Source organism: Notolepis coatsorum, assembly GCF_963971535.1.
Source record: "Notolepis coatsorum genome assembly, chromosome: 16".
NCBI classification, from domain to species: Eukaryota; Metazoa; Chordata; class Actinopteri; order Aulopiformes; family Paralepididae; genus Notolepis; species Notolepis coatsorum.
In genome coordinates this window covers 27,361,366-27,375,406 of record NC_140180.1, presented here as the reverse complement: position 1 = coordinate 27,375,406, position 14,041 = coordinate 27,361,366, and the positions used below count along the sequence as shown (strand labels likewise).

The 14,041-nt window shown below is 41.9% G+C and overlaps 1 protein-coding gene across 1 annotated transcript in view; it reads left to right on the top strand.

Annotated features, from left to right (window-relative positions):
• The window catches only part of prom1a (prominin 1a), a gene marked incomplete at its 3' end in the record, with an annotated part of 151,021 nt that overhangs the window by 79,368 nt on the left and 57,612 nt on the right, over nt 1–14,041 (top strand). The gene's annotated exons all lie outside the window — the stretch shown is intronic.

Below are 14,041 nucleotides of genomic sequence, written 5' to 3'. Positions count from 1 at the left end.
GGATCCTCAGCGGGGGAAGCGGCGTGTTGCTGTATGCAGCAAGCAAACACACTACCCCTGTGTGACTCTACTGGAGGAGATATAGTACTTTCTCTACTGCCTCGGCACAAGGGGCCTGGGGCTTCAGTAGAATACTAAATAGTGCATCTACTGGTTTAATTCTTTATAGGAGACGCTGCTGAACTGGGAAAGTGAGTAAGGACTGTCACCTAATGTGATTCTGAAACAGTTTGTGTAAATAAATTTACAGGACTTGGCAACCGTTAAAATCAGTTAAGGATATGGAATAATGTGGCATATGGTGTAGCTCCCACTGCCAGTGTTGTGCTTTGCATTCTAAAGAGGGTTGTGACTTTCAATGGCAACGTCATGATGGCTGCTGACATGCACTTCTCCAGGTTAAAGTCTTGTGGAGTTTCAGCGCAGGCTTTGTGGAAGAAGTACACAAAAGTAGAAATACCCAGATAAAATAGTACTGAGATTACAGTCCTTCGATTTGAAATTCTACGTACATGTAAGTGAAAGTAGAGAAATATTAGATTTTTAATATACTATCAGAACGTTCTTGTATTTCAGCGCTCAGGAGCATCCAGTTCTCGGATCTATTGAGGTTATATTAAAGTGGTCCAGTTGTGCTGCTCTGATTATGTTATGATTGCTGGTTTCAAATATTAAAGTACTTAACCAGAATTCACTAATGCATTCAGATAAATGTAGTGGAGTAAAAGTACAACGTTTTTTTAAATGAAAAATACTCAAGTAAAGTACATGTACCTCTGAATTGTACTTAGGTACAGTACTTGGATTGTACTTAGGTACAGTACTTGAGTAGAAATACTAGTTATTTTCCACCACTGGTCTTAAAGCCCAACACCTTTTATTTAAAGGTGACAAAACTGAGAATGTTTTTATAAAAACGTGAACTTTGGAAATTACTCAAGAACCAACTAGGCTGTAGCAAAAAGATAAACCAGATTTACAAACATAAACATAAAGACAGAAAACACTCTCATCACAGACAAGCTGGATGTGGCCAAATACCTAACATTGTTAGGATAGGGGTTTGGCGGAGCCCAATTGCAGAACACAGGAGGAGAGAGAATGAAGCGGTTTAGGTGGGTTTTAATTGTGGTTCCCCAAGCAGACAGTTCACAACAGGAATGTGCGACAGACAGGTACAAGAATGTTCTTGGGGTGAGGAATGGTGCGTTCCATGTGCCGCACGCGGCGTCCAGTGAGCGGAGTACCGGGGCGGTGGTCCTGGGGCACAGAGAGAACAGGATTAGCGACAAGGCAATTCAACAAGGTGTAGAGTAGCAAGGCTAGAGCTAGTCGTCGTACCTGACTCCGACGAGGGTAGAACAGGATCCGTGGCCTGAAGTACCATCTCGCTGATGAGGGGATTCCTCTCAGCCGTGTCAATTAGGGTGCTGGTAGCGTGGGAACCCGGGGATCGGATGCTGCCCATATAAGGGTATGAGAGGATGAGGGGTGAGGAAGGCTTCCGCCGTGATGGTGATGGTGAGGAAGGAGGAGGGGTGAGGAAGGCTTCCGCCGTGATTACAACAAACATATTCTTTACAAACATAGCCACAAAAAAAAATTGAATCCCTACCCACCTTCAAAATCACTCTCAAAGAGCACCTACGGGAGGCTGCAATTCGAAACTGGCCCCCGTAAATGTCCAATGTTATTTTTACTTGTATTTCTATGCCCCACTATCCGCTGGGTGCATACTATGACCTTTATCATGTTTTGTAACAGATTATAGAAATTCAAGAAGCCTATTGGAATGTGAGGTTCTGATATGATTTGATTAATATATCTGCATTATTTTATCCCACTTTATACTTTGCTCTTGCTGCTTGTTTTACACAGATTTTATGTCTTATTTCTTACTGATGTAAAGCACTTTGAACTGCAATCCCCTGTATAAAAGGTGCTATACAAATACAGTTATTATTATTATTTAGTTTTTGACCTTTGGAATAAAGGTTATACAGGAATTTGACTGGTCTTTCCTGCCTGCAAATACCACAGAGCTCACATTACTGTAAAGGGAGAAAACAACATGCAGATCTGTATGCCTCCTCTTCTTCTACTGTTGGCATGTATACCATCCATGTTAGCAGGATGGAAGCTCGCCTCGCGCTGAAAGAAAAACACTTTGTGGGCCGCATTGGAAGCACATCTTACTGTACTGGTGCTAAAGAGAATAATGAACATAACATAATGAACCCACTCCAACACAACCTTCAACAGCTTCTGACCTCAAGTAGCCTAAGTATAGCACGCAGCTCGGGGTCGTCATAATTAATATTTTGCACTGAGAATGAGAGAGACTAGGGGACTTAAGTTCCACCAGAGTGGAGAGAGAGAGAGAGAGAGAGAGAGAGAGAGAGAGAGAGAGAGAGAGAGAGAGAGATGGGATGGGAGCGCGCTGGCCTGTACCTAGTGAGCACAATACGGCTGAATACGGGCCATTGTTAGTGCTAGCAAAAGCCATGGAGCCACCAGACCGTGTAATACAACACGGTCCAGAGTAGTGGCCTATATTCTGAGGCACAAGTTTGATGCACTGCCTCCTCGTGAGCTGTTGGAGGTTTCATCCACCCTTTGGGATATTTTCATGTGCCATTGGAGATCATTCAACTAGAAAAATGTCAATATCTTTTATTTTTTTTTATTTTTTGTACAGAGTCAATTTGGTCTCATTGTAGTTCAGTCATTCCCTGTAGTGAAGAGACAGGTGGATCAAGGCTAGTTCACAGCCACCTCCTGAGGCTTGAGTTAGTGGTCGAGCTGAGCGGTCGCTAACGATCACCAAATCTATTTATGAAGCACTTATATATAATTTCTCTGTCTTTGATTCAGTTCCCTGAAAGTGAATTCCACTCTCTCATGTCACTCGAGGTGTTGCTCTTGTGAGCCCTGCTGTGCTTTGGAACAAGATGGGGTGGGGTCGGGGTGGGGGGGGGGGGGGGGGGGTGTCGTACCACGGCTAGTTGGAATGCACTCGGTGAGGTCCTCAAAGACCCTTTGTTCATCTGCAAAGACTCCACTGAACTTGCCGGACTGTACCAGTAGGGAGAGCGAGAGAAAGAAAAAGAGAGAGAGGGAGACAGGCAGAGAGAGAGAGGGGTGGGGGGGGAGTGAGGGAAAGGGAGAGAGAGAGAGAGAGAGAGAGAGAGAGAGAGAGAGAGGAAAGTACAGTATGAGATGGGGAGATAGAGAGAGGATCAATGGGCGAGAGAGAGAGAGAAAGAGTTAGGAGAGAGAGCGAGAAAGAGTAGCACAATAGGCTTTTGTTGTGTAGTGGCCATTTTGATTCTCTCCCGATCCGGATGCCTCTACACTTCAGTGTCTCTCTGTCTAGTTGTTTGTCCCAGACACAGTATGTATACGTGCAAAATGACATGTTTCACTCTCCCTTTATGCTGTCTATAGGCCTTTTTCACCGCAGCCATTTGGACTTGTCACAGATGGGTAAACAAAGGTGTAACCATAGATAAAGAATAATGAATACCCTTGTTTAATAAGAAACTATAAGAAAGACACACACAGCCCGATCTCGTTTAAAATATGTAAGTATTAATCAACCACAGGAAAAAAGGTACACATTGTAACCATAACCGTTAAGCGACCGTTAAAACGAACCTTAACTCTAACCATAATCATAGCGTTGCTGTGTGTGTATCAGGGTGGGTGGGTCGATTAGTCTAGTGGTGAGAGCACTCGCCCGCAAACACAATCATTGTCGGTTCGACTCCTGCAGGTCGTTTGTTTTGGACTTTTGCAGATACAAAATGTAAAAAATATTACTTATACAATATGTAAATATATTACTTATGGCTATAACATAACATACATTATGTACCCTTTTTCCTGTGGTCGATTAGTACTTTATTTACATGTTCTGATGAGCGTATTAATGTCCAATAGGATCGGTGCTGGATCAAAAAAGATATAAAAAAACACAGTCCATACTACACTCACACACACACACAACGTAACACACCTGTTGCACATTGTCATCATATATACAGGGCTGCCTCAGGGGGTGTGCGAGCAGTGCGGTCGCACAGGGCCCAGTGGGAAGGGGGGCCTAGCAAAAAAAATAATAATAATGTATTATTTTATTGTTTTTTTTTATTGTTTTTTTATTACAGTCAGCCAGGTACAGGATCTATTCAGCGCTATCCAGAGGAACGAGTAGATGTCTTTTGAAAAGCAGCATGGAGCAGAAGAAATAACACTGTGTGCCATAAGCTTGTTATCAATACCAAGTATGATGGTTATGCCAACTTTGCCAAGACAAAGAGGATGTTCGGCAGATGGACTGAAGATGAAAGTTGTTGCATGTTAGAACCTTCAGTCAGGCTATAGCTATGTCGGCTAGTTGTAGCAATTAGCTAAAGGCAAGGACGCGTAACTAGCGTTGGCTAACGCTAGTTACCGTCCCTGCCTTTAGCTAATTGCTAAGTTATCGAGTGCTAACGTGTGGCAGATAAACTAGGACTCCCAAGGGACTGGTACTTTTCATCTCCACGGAAAATGCGTCGATGTCGTCTCCTTCCAACTTTGCCATTGATTTTGCGTTAGGGTAAGATTTTCATGCAACCTATTCTATTCCTCTCTCTCTCTCTCTCTCTCTCTCTCTCTCTCTCTCTCTCTCTCTCTAAAAGTCTAACACACACACATACATGCTCTCTCTCTAACACACACACACACACAGACATGCTCTCTCTCTCTAACACACAAACACACATGCTCTCTCTCTCTCTCTTTCTAACACACACAGACATGCTCTATATCTCTCTCTAACACACAAAATGACATGCTCTCTCTCTCTATCTTTCTCTCTCTTTCTAACACACACACACATATACATGCTCTCTCTCTAACACACACACACAAACAGACATGCTCTCTCTCTATCTCTCTCTTTCTAACACACACAGACATGCTCTATCTATCTCTCTCTCTTCAATTCAAATGGGCTTTATTTCACATTCTTGTATTTCTCCCAGTAGGTATGGGAGTTTTGAGTTATTGTCCATGTTTTCAAAGTCTCTTTGGGTGTTTGCAATTTGTGGGAAGTATATGTCTTGGTATAGTGGGCAGGTTGTTAAGAAGTGGAGCTCGGTTTCCACCTCATCTTGTGTGCAGTGGGTCTGTCTTCGCTTGGGAGCCAGGTCTGCCTATGGCGGCCTTTCTCGATGGCTAGGCTGTGCTCGCTGAGTTTCAGTATTCTGCCAGTGTACTCTCTGTTTAGGGCCAAATAGCATTTCAATTTGCTCTGGTTTTGGGTTGTTTCTTTCCAATGTGTGTCTCTCTCTCTCTCTCTCTCTCTCTCTCTCTCTCTCTCTCTCTCTCTCTCTCTCTCTCTCTCTCTCTGGCCTTGCTCTGGTGGAGGGTCAGGGGCATTGCCGGGTCTGTGCAGCGATAACACTGTATATTGACTGTAGAACGAGAGCTCTCTCTCGCTCTCTCTCTTGCTATATGTTGACTGTATCATGCCCAGCCTCGGGCAGCGCTATTATTTAAGAATATGTTGACTGTATGAAAAAAAATATATATATATATATATAATTTTTTTTCAGTTTTTTTACCTTTTAGGGGGGGGGGGGGGCTCGCGTTTAAATCTTGCACAGGGCCTCGCATTTCTCCCAGGCGGCCCTGCATATATATATTAAGGCTGTCAATCGGTTACTGGTATGGCAGAGGCTAAGGGTAGAACAGAGATGGTGAAGATGATTGTTAGGATAGCGGTTCAACATTTGGGAATGGAAGGTCTGGAATGGGAGGAGGTGGTTAGGGAATTGGCTGAGGGGGCTGCGAGGGACAAAGCAGCTCAGAATAAGATTGCAGGGGGCAAGGAGGGTCCCGCGGAGGGGGGCTCAGACAGTAAGTAGCAGCAGTAGCTGCACTCCAATGGACAAAGTAGGGGATGACGGGTTCCAGTAGACTGCGGGAAAAGAAGAAGAAGAAGAAGAAGAGCCCATCAAAAGAATTGCGGAGGGCAGTAATACGCCACGATGCGTCTACACTGCCGGAAATTCAAATAAGAAGAAGAAGAAGAAGAAGAAGAAGAAGAAGAAGAAGAAGAAGAAGAAGAAGAAGAAGAAGAAGAAGAAGATTAAAATATGTAATCTGATTAATCGCATGATTGTCCATAGTTAACTCGCGATTAATTTGCAATTAATTAATTAGCAATTAATCAGATTACATATTTTAATCGATTGACAACCAGATATTTTGTATCTGTTCTAAATCTACCTTAAACAGATCTTTTTCAAGTTTTAATACTCTTATCAACATGAGGGTCAACAAATGCTTGCTTTATGCAGACATTTAACACAAAAGGATGACCCTCATGCATTGCAAATTTACATCAAATTCAAAACAGAGTGATGCACAAAATAACTTAAAAGATAAAAATAATAATTTAAAACAATGAATAAAGTGTGCATGAAATAATAGGGGAAAGAAAACGTTAGGAACTTGTTACATTATTTACCCACACAAGGACTGAGGACCCTCTCTCTCTCTCACACACATACACACACTCTCCCAGCTCTCTTTCTCTCTTGCCCCTTCCTCATCTCTCTCTCTCTCACCCCCCCCCCCTCTCTCTCTCTCTCTCTCTCCCTCTCACTCACACACACACTTTGAGTCAGAAACAAACATAGAATCAATGAGAGTATCAATAATACACCTGAGTGAAGCAAAAAAAAAAATAATAATAAAAAAAAAAATCTATATATATTATTTTTTCTAAACGTTAATCATGCGCAAAAAAAATGGTGGCCTTAAAAGAATTGTGTGTTAACGCGTTAATATCGCGTTAACTTTGACAGCCTTAATATATATATATATGCGACATATATACAAAAGGTACATAAAGAAAACTTGTACTCCAAAAGGACTAAATAGAGAGGCCCTACTGTACCCTTCCGCTAACCACCATGGGACCCCTGGTGGTCCAGTGGAGGGGGAGGGGCTCTCTATGGCCATACCCCCTATTAGAGGTGCCTCTGTCTATTATAAAAGTAGACCTATCTATTATTTCTGACATAGGGAAAATGTAATACCAAATGCAAAAATTAACCCTCCAAAATTAAGAACACAACATACAGAACGGCAGTGTTACTGTTAGTAGACATGACAAGAAATGAATTCACACAAAAAACTGTCTAATGTCCTCATTGAGGCCTTTACAGGGGCCAAAGTGCCCAATGTATGTATATCCAGAAGAGGTCACGTTTTAGGAGCATAGAGTTTGTGTCTTCCCCCTCTGTGTGGATGTTTGATTACTTCAATTCCCACATATCTGAGAGTGAAAGTGCTGTGTTTTGCCACCGGAAAGGTGTACAGCCACAGGACTAGATATTACATTGTTTCTGATAGTACTGTGGTAATCAGCGATTCACGTTTTTAAAGGTCTGGTGGTGTATGCCAGTCCACATAGGCATTTATTTATACATGTATATGACATTAGCCGTAGAGCATGAAATTACACCTTTGATGTTATCTTCTTGGTTGAATGAGTAATTTTGTGTGCGAAATGGCATTGTTGCCAGTGACCACATGGGGTCCTTTCCACAGGGAACAGAGCTGAGGAAATGTGAATGTGATGGAGGGGGAAGGTCTGCTCTCGCCAGCATGTTTCGTAGGTTTGGAGGTCTCTTGTACACAACACGAGGGGGCTTAGAAAAACTGTTCTTAAGTACTGGATCTGTATCAGTGATATGTCAATGTTCTTTGATTGCTCTCTCTATGTCCTTGGATAAAGGTGAATACTCTGTGTTCTGTTTCTTTTGGTCTAGTAGTAGCAATTAGGCATTCACTTTGTGACACGTTGGGGAAAAAACGGGGCGAGGCACTTTTAATCCAAGCCTCTTTTTTTTCATGATTCTATATCTTTTTCTTTTTTTTTATGTTTATGTTTTTGGTAGATTTTTTTTATTTTTTTTCTCCGAGCAGTAGAGAGAGAGGAAGTATGGGAGATAGAGGGGGAGGACATTCAGCAAAGGTCCGGGAGTCGAACCCGGGACGACTGCGTTGCACCGCATCGCTGTATGTGGTGCGCCAACCTGAACCCCTCATGATTCTACATCTACTAATTTAGATATAAGATATCATTTAGATATAATCAACTAATAATATACTCACTGTATACTAGGGCTGGGCAATTAATCGAAGAAAAAATCATGATCTCGATTCATAGACCTATGCAATCTCAGTTCTAAATTATGACGATTTTAATTTTTTTTTACTTTTTACTTTACTTTTTTAAATGATGACGATTCTGACTTGAGTTATTTTGTATGTTACAAGAGACTTGTAAGTTTATGTTAAGCACTTTCATATATGTTATGTTTAAGTTTAAATCAAACACTTTGATATATGTTATGTTGTCTGTTTAAGAAAGAGTGCAATAAATTATTTTATTGAAAAAATAAGAATCGTGTGAGAGAATCGTGTTCTCAATTCTAGAGAGAAAAATCGTGATTCACATTTTAGCAAGAATCGCCCAGCCCTACTATTTATTTATGGTTAGTTAATTCGCTACTACTATGACATCGCCCACAACATCCAGCCAAAAGCCTGCTCAATTAGCAGGCAACCAGATAGATAGTAACACAGTCTAACATCTGCTACAAAACATCACATGTTCAGAGAACATGAAGCACAAGGCAGGCAACGTAACCAGTGGTCCAATAGTGCTTCTAACCAGTGGTCCAATAGTGCTTCTAACCAGTGGTCCAATAGTGCTTCTAACCAGTGGTCCAATAGTGCTTCTAACCAGTGGTCCAATAGTGCTTCTAACCAGTGGTCCAATAGTGCTTCTAACCAGTGGTCCAATAGTGCTTCTAACCAGTGGCCCAATAATGCTTCTAACCAGTGGCCCATTAATGCTTCTAACCAGTGGCCCAAGAGAGAGAGCATGTCTAATGAATGATCTGTTTGAAATAACCGCACACACACATACATACAGTACACACTCTCACACACACACACACACACACACACACACACACACACACACACACACACACACACACACACACACACACACACACACACACACACACACACACACACACGCATTGACTGGAAACACAAATTTATTTATACTGTGGGTATAAATGACACAGTAGCCACAGTAGTAGTAGTAGGGAGAGAGCACAGAGCAACATAGAGCAGTGCTTCTTTAACAAGCAGGATGCAGCTAAAGCATCATTAGTGTAACAGGCTACAGCTTGGTACAGTCCATAGTGAAAGAAAAAAGAAAGCAACACCCATGAGCCCCATCTTTCTTCTATCTCTGTCACACACACACACACAGACACACACACACACACACTAGTTTAATTTTTGTTTTTATTGTTTAGAATTGTTTTATTCTATTTTATTTTATTTTTTATTATAATACGTGGGGTCAGAGGCAAGATTTAAGAAGTTCAGAATGGGTATTGTTTGTGTGATACAAAATTTGTCAAGGCAATCGACTCACAGCCATGTAGACGTCTCATTAAACATTATGCACCAATGCCTCCTTATGCTTGCTGTGTCGACACGTTTGACCAAATGTTCTGTATATTATTTATTTTAGTTTGTTTCCTAAGTAAACAATAGTTTCAGTTAGTTTTTGTTTATTTTCCTAAAATCTAGTTTTTATTTATATTTCAGTTAACTGAAACGTTTTTTTTTTTACACCTGGTTTTAATTTTAGTTTTAGTTAACTGTAATAACCTTGATAGACACACACACACACACACACACACACACACACACACACACACACACACACACACACACACACACACACATGTATTATTGCCCAAAACAAGTCCAAAACAAACGCTATGACAGAGAGTTGAACCAACAATTGATTGATTGATTGAAAAGTTTATTAACAGATTGCAGAATGGGTACAGTACAGTACATCTCAATACATACAATTGTTAAGGGGATGCAGACCAGAGAAAGACTTTCGTCTTGTTTCCACCAGGGTCCCCCATTTTCAATTCATCATAACATATATGACATACATGACATACAGATAGACAGTACTGCTACATCTATACATTTATGACATATCAGATTTGCAAATACAGTACTGTTTGTGATACAAAAGTGTCCAGAAAAGGAGTGTATATACATTTGGCGTAGAAACTGTACATTGGAGGAGGTTGGTGGGGTGGGGTTGGGTGAGGGCTGTACATTGGAGGTGGGGGGGGGGGGGGGGGGTTGGGTAGGGGACACACACACATTTTACACTGTACATTGGAATGTTGACAAAGCCTTACTTGGTCATTTACTGTACAACTAGGTTAGGACATTTGTAGGGGCCAGTTTCGAATTGCAGTCTCACGTAGGTGTTTTTTGAGAGTGTTTTTGAAGGTGGGTAGTGATTCACATTCCTTTACAGCTTTAGGCAGGGCGTTCCACATTGATGTGGCATAATTGCGAAACGTGTTTAGTCCCTTGTTTGAGCCGAATCTGGGTTTTACATGATTTGTGGAGCTCCCTCTGGTGTTGTGATCGTGGTATTCACTGACCTTTGGGAAGTATTTTGACATGTACATGGGTACCTTGGTCGCGTAGTGTATCTTGTAGACCAGGCCCATTGCAAGTTGCTGTACTCTGTCGTCTACTCTAAGCCATCCTAGGTTGTCAAAGTGGGCAGGGGTGAGGTGGGTTCTAGGAGTCAGGTCAAGTAGTAGTCTGACTAGCTTGTTTTGAGATGTTTGTAATTTGTTTTTTAGTGCCTTTGAGGTGCTTTGGTACCATGAGGTGCAAGCATAGTCGTAGTACCCTTGAATGAGTGCTCCTGCTAGAGTCTTCAGGGTATTCTTGTTTACCAGAGAGGAGATCCGGTACAAGAATCGCGTTCGTTGGTTGACTTTTTTTATTACATTGGATGCCATTTTGTCACAGGAAAGATTAGCCTCTAGGATGGAACCCAGGTAGGTAATTTCATCTTTCCTTGTGACAATATTGTCACCCACTGTAACCGAGAAGTCGTCAGTCTTGCTGAGTTTGTTATTTGAACCGAAGAGAATGGACTCTGTTTTGCCCATGTGTAATGATAGTTTGTTGTCGGCGAGCCATATGCAGATTTTGCCTAGTTCCGAGCTGAGGGCTTTTTCAACCTGTAACTTGTTCTTGTCAGAGACCAGCAGGGCTGAGTCGTCCGCAAACAGGAACAAGTTGCAGTCACAAGCTGACGACATGTCATTTGCATAAATTAGGAATAGTAGCGGTCCTAGTATGCTTCCTTGTGGAACACCACAGCTCACTGTGAGGGGGGGGGATAGGGTACCGTTTACTTCCACCATCTGTTCCCTCCCCTCCAGGTAGGATTGTATCCAGCTCACTGATAAACTATCATTGCGGTCGCAGGCGAGTGCTCTCACCACTTCATTAATACACCCACACACCCTGATCCACACACAGCAAGACTAGGATTATGGTTAGGATTAGAGTAACGGTTATGGTTAAGATATAAAGTTTGGGTTACACACACAAAGCATGTCTCGGTCACCTTGAGGTAGTCAAGACAGCCTCCCATACGGGTGCCCCAGGTTTGATCTCCAGCAGAGGGACTTAAATGTTTGCTGGTGTATGATTGCTGCAGTGCTGATATATATTGTAACTATATTTATTGTAGGGCAAATAGAACTGAGAGGGCATAGTTACATACCCTCATCTTGCACCTTGACCTTTTTATACTGCCTACTTGCCCATATGTGCATGCCCACTGTACTATAATTGTATGACCTGTATCATGTCTTCTACTACCTGTACCCCCCCCCCCCCCCCCCCCCCCCCCATGCTACTATGATGCCTGAATTTCCCCAAGGGGATCAATAAAGGAATATCTTATCTTATCTTATCGTATGTGCAATTGACTATATCACCTCAAAATATGACATTTAAGTGGCTTTGGAAAAAACGTCAAATTTGTAAGTCGACCAAGCGCGACCAGGTTGAACTTCATGGCACCTCTAAGCATAGTGTGACCAGTCCAAACGGTCCCCAGCTGAGCCTTTCTAACAGGCCCTGTATGTAATCACTCACTCACTCACTCACTCACTTACTCACTCACTCACTCACTCACTCACTCACTCACTCACTCACTCACTCACTCACTCACTCACTCACTCACTCACTCACTCTCTCACAGTGAACCAGAAGCTTCTCTGAATCACCTCCATTGATCCAAGCCTCTATACGCCTCTGGGCTCTGACTCACTGCTATTGTTATTTTCTGTCCGAATTAGTCATACTGCATTATTTATAGCTGCCTATTTGATTTAACCTCTCTGTACGTCACATTGTGTGCATCATTGAACTGTATCATAGGCTGTAGATTGTTTACACCTTAACCCAAAATCAATTTTCAACTTGTAGTAGCCATCTGTTTTGTAACTTCTGTAACTTATGACGTCAACCCACATCTGTGCACGCACGCGAGCAAACTCAGAGACACACACACACACACACACACACACACACACACACACACACACACACACACACACATACACACATAGAAAATACAGGGGCACGCAGTACTTACTCCTGACTGGAGGGGGTGTACCGGGATAAGAGTGAGTCATGGAGATGGCTTAATAATTATAAGGGCCAGGTTTCCCTTGATGTTGCTGAAGCTAATTAAGCCGAGTACCAAGCTACCCAGGTCCGTTTGAAGTATGTAAGAGACACACTTTAATCATCTGCGTTATGCAATGCAGTGTGTTTTTGCATTTCATTTGAACGTGTTTACTACCCAGTGGCCACAAATTATAATGACAGTGCCCTTTTTAAGTTATAGCTTAGTTATACCTGAAGTTTGCCGGCTCAATTTGTACGTGTTGTATACTATTACGAGATACCTCAAATTCAATGAAGAAATTCAATAAAGGACACTTTATGGAATTTATGGAGTATGTTTTGCAGCAGTATTTGAAAGGGGTAGTGGAACAGGTGGCTGTTTTGGTTGGTATACTGGTATATACTGCCACCTGCTGGTAAGAAGTAATTACTCACTGCAGTCACACATGAGGTGGACATGAGCCCCAACCCAGTGTTGTTAGTGTGTCATATTATGTAACCAGAGAAGGATAGCCTATCGTTCTTAACCCTTTCACTACCACACTACCAAATGGTTAACCCTTTCACTGTGACAATACAGAATGTTAACCCTTTCACTGCCACACGACAAATGGTTAACCCTTTCACCACCACACTACAGAAGGTGGTAGGGAAAGGGTTAACCTTCTATAGTGTGGTAGTGAAAGGGTTAAAGAACCAGTACAATGATGTTAATTCAGTCAGAACAAGGTTGTTGGGAGTGCCATTTCTTCAGGTTCAGATGTATCATTGGATTTGTTATAACTGTTTAGGGCATCCTCTCTGAGCACAGCCGACTCTCAGTATGCTTAGGGGGCGTGGCCTTCTGTTCATTGTAAGGAGATGTGAAGTTAGTATCGTAATACATGAAGCTTTCAAATGTAAACAAATCCATGGGACCAGTGTGATCGGTTGCTATGGGAGATTAACATTGTGCTAACCTGTGCTAGCAGGTGATAAATACATTGTCACAGTTGCTGTGGATGTTTTCGAATGACTGCAATTAACTAAATTGTAGCAAACTAGTTGCATTACTTGTTTAAGGACTAGCTAGCGCTGCTAGCTGATAACCTTTACCTTACCTGATAACCTGACAACTGACTGATGGGCCAATCAGATTAACCGAATATATTATGTAATATCTTCAAGGAAGCAGATTGGATATCTGAAATGACTTGATTCTGTTGATATCCAGGGGGATAGAGATCATAGGGCTTTAGTCATCAACAACAGTTCTAACATCTTGAATTATTTTACAACATACCATCTGTAAGTAAAAGAAAAAGAAGAAGGCAACAAGATTGAAAAACACGATTTTCAATATAATTTATACAACAGGGTTGTGTTTGACAGTTAAATGTCTTCCAACTCTCTGCATAGATTGATTTATTTAGTG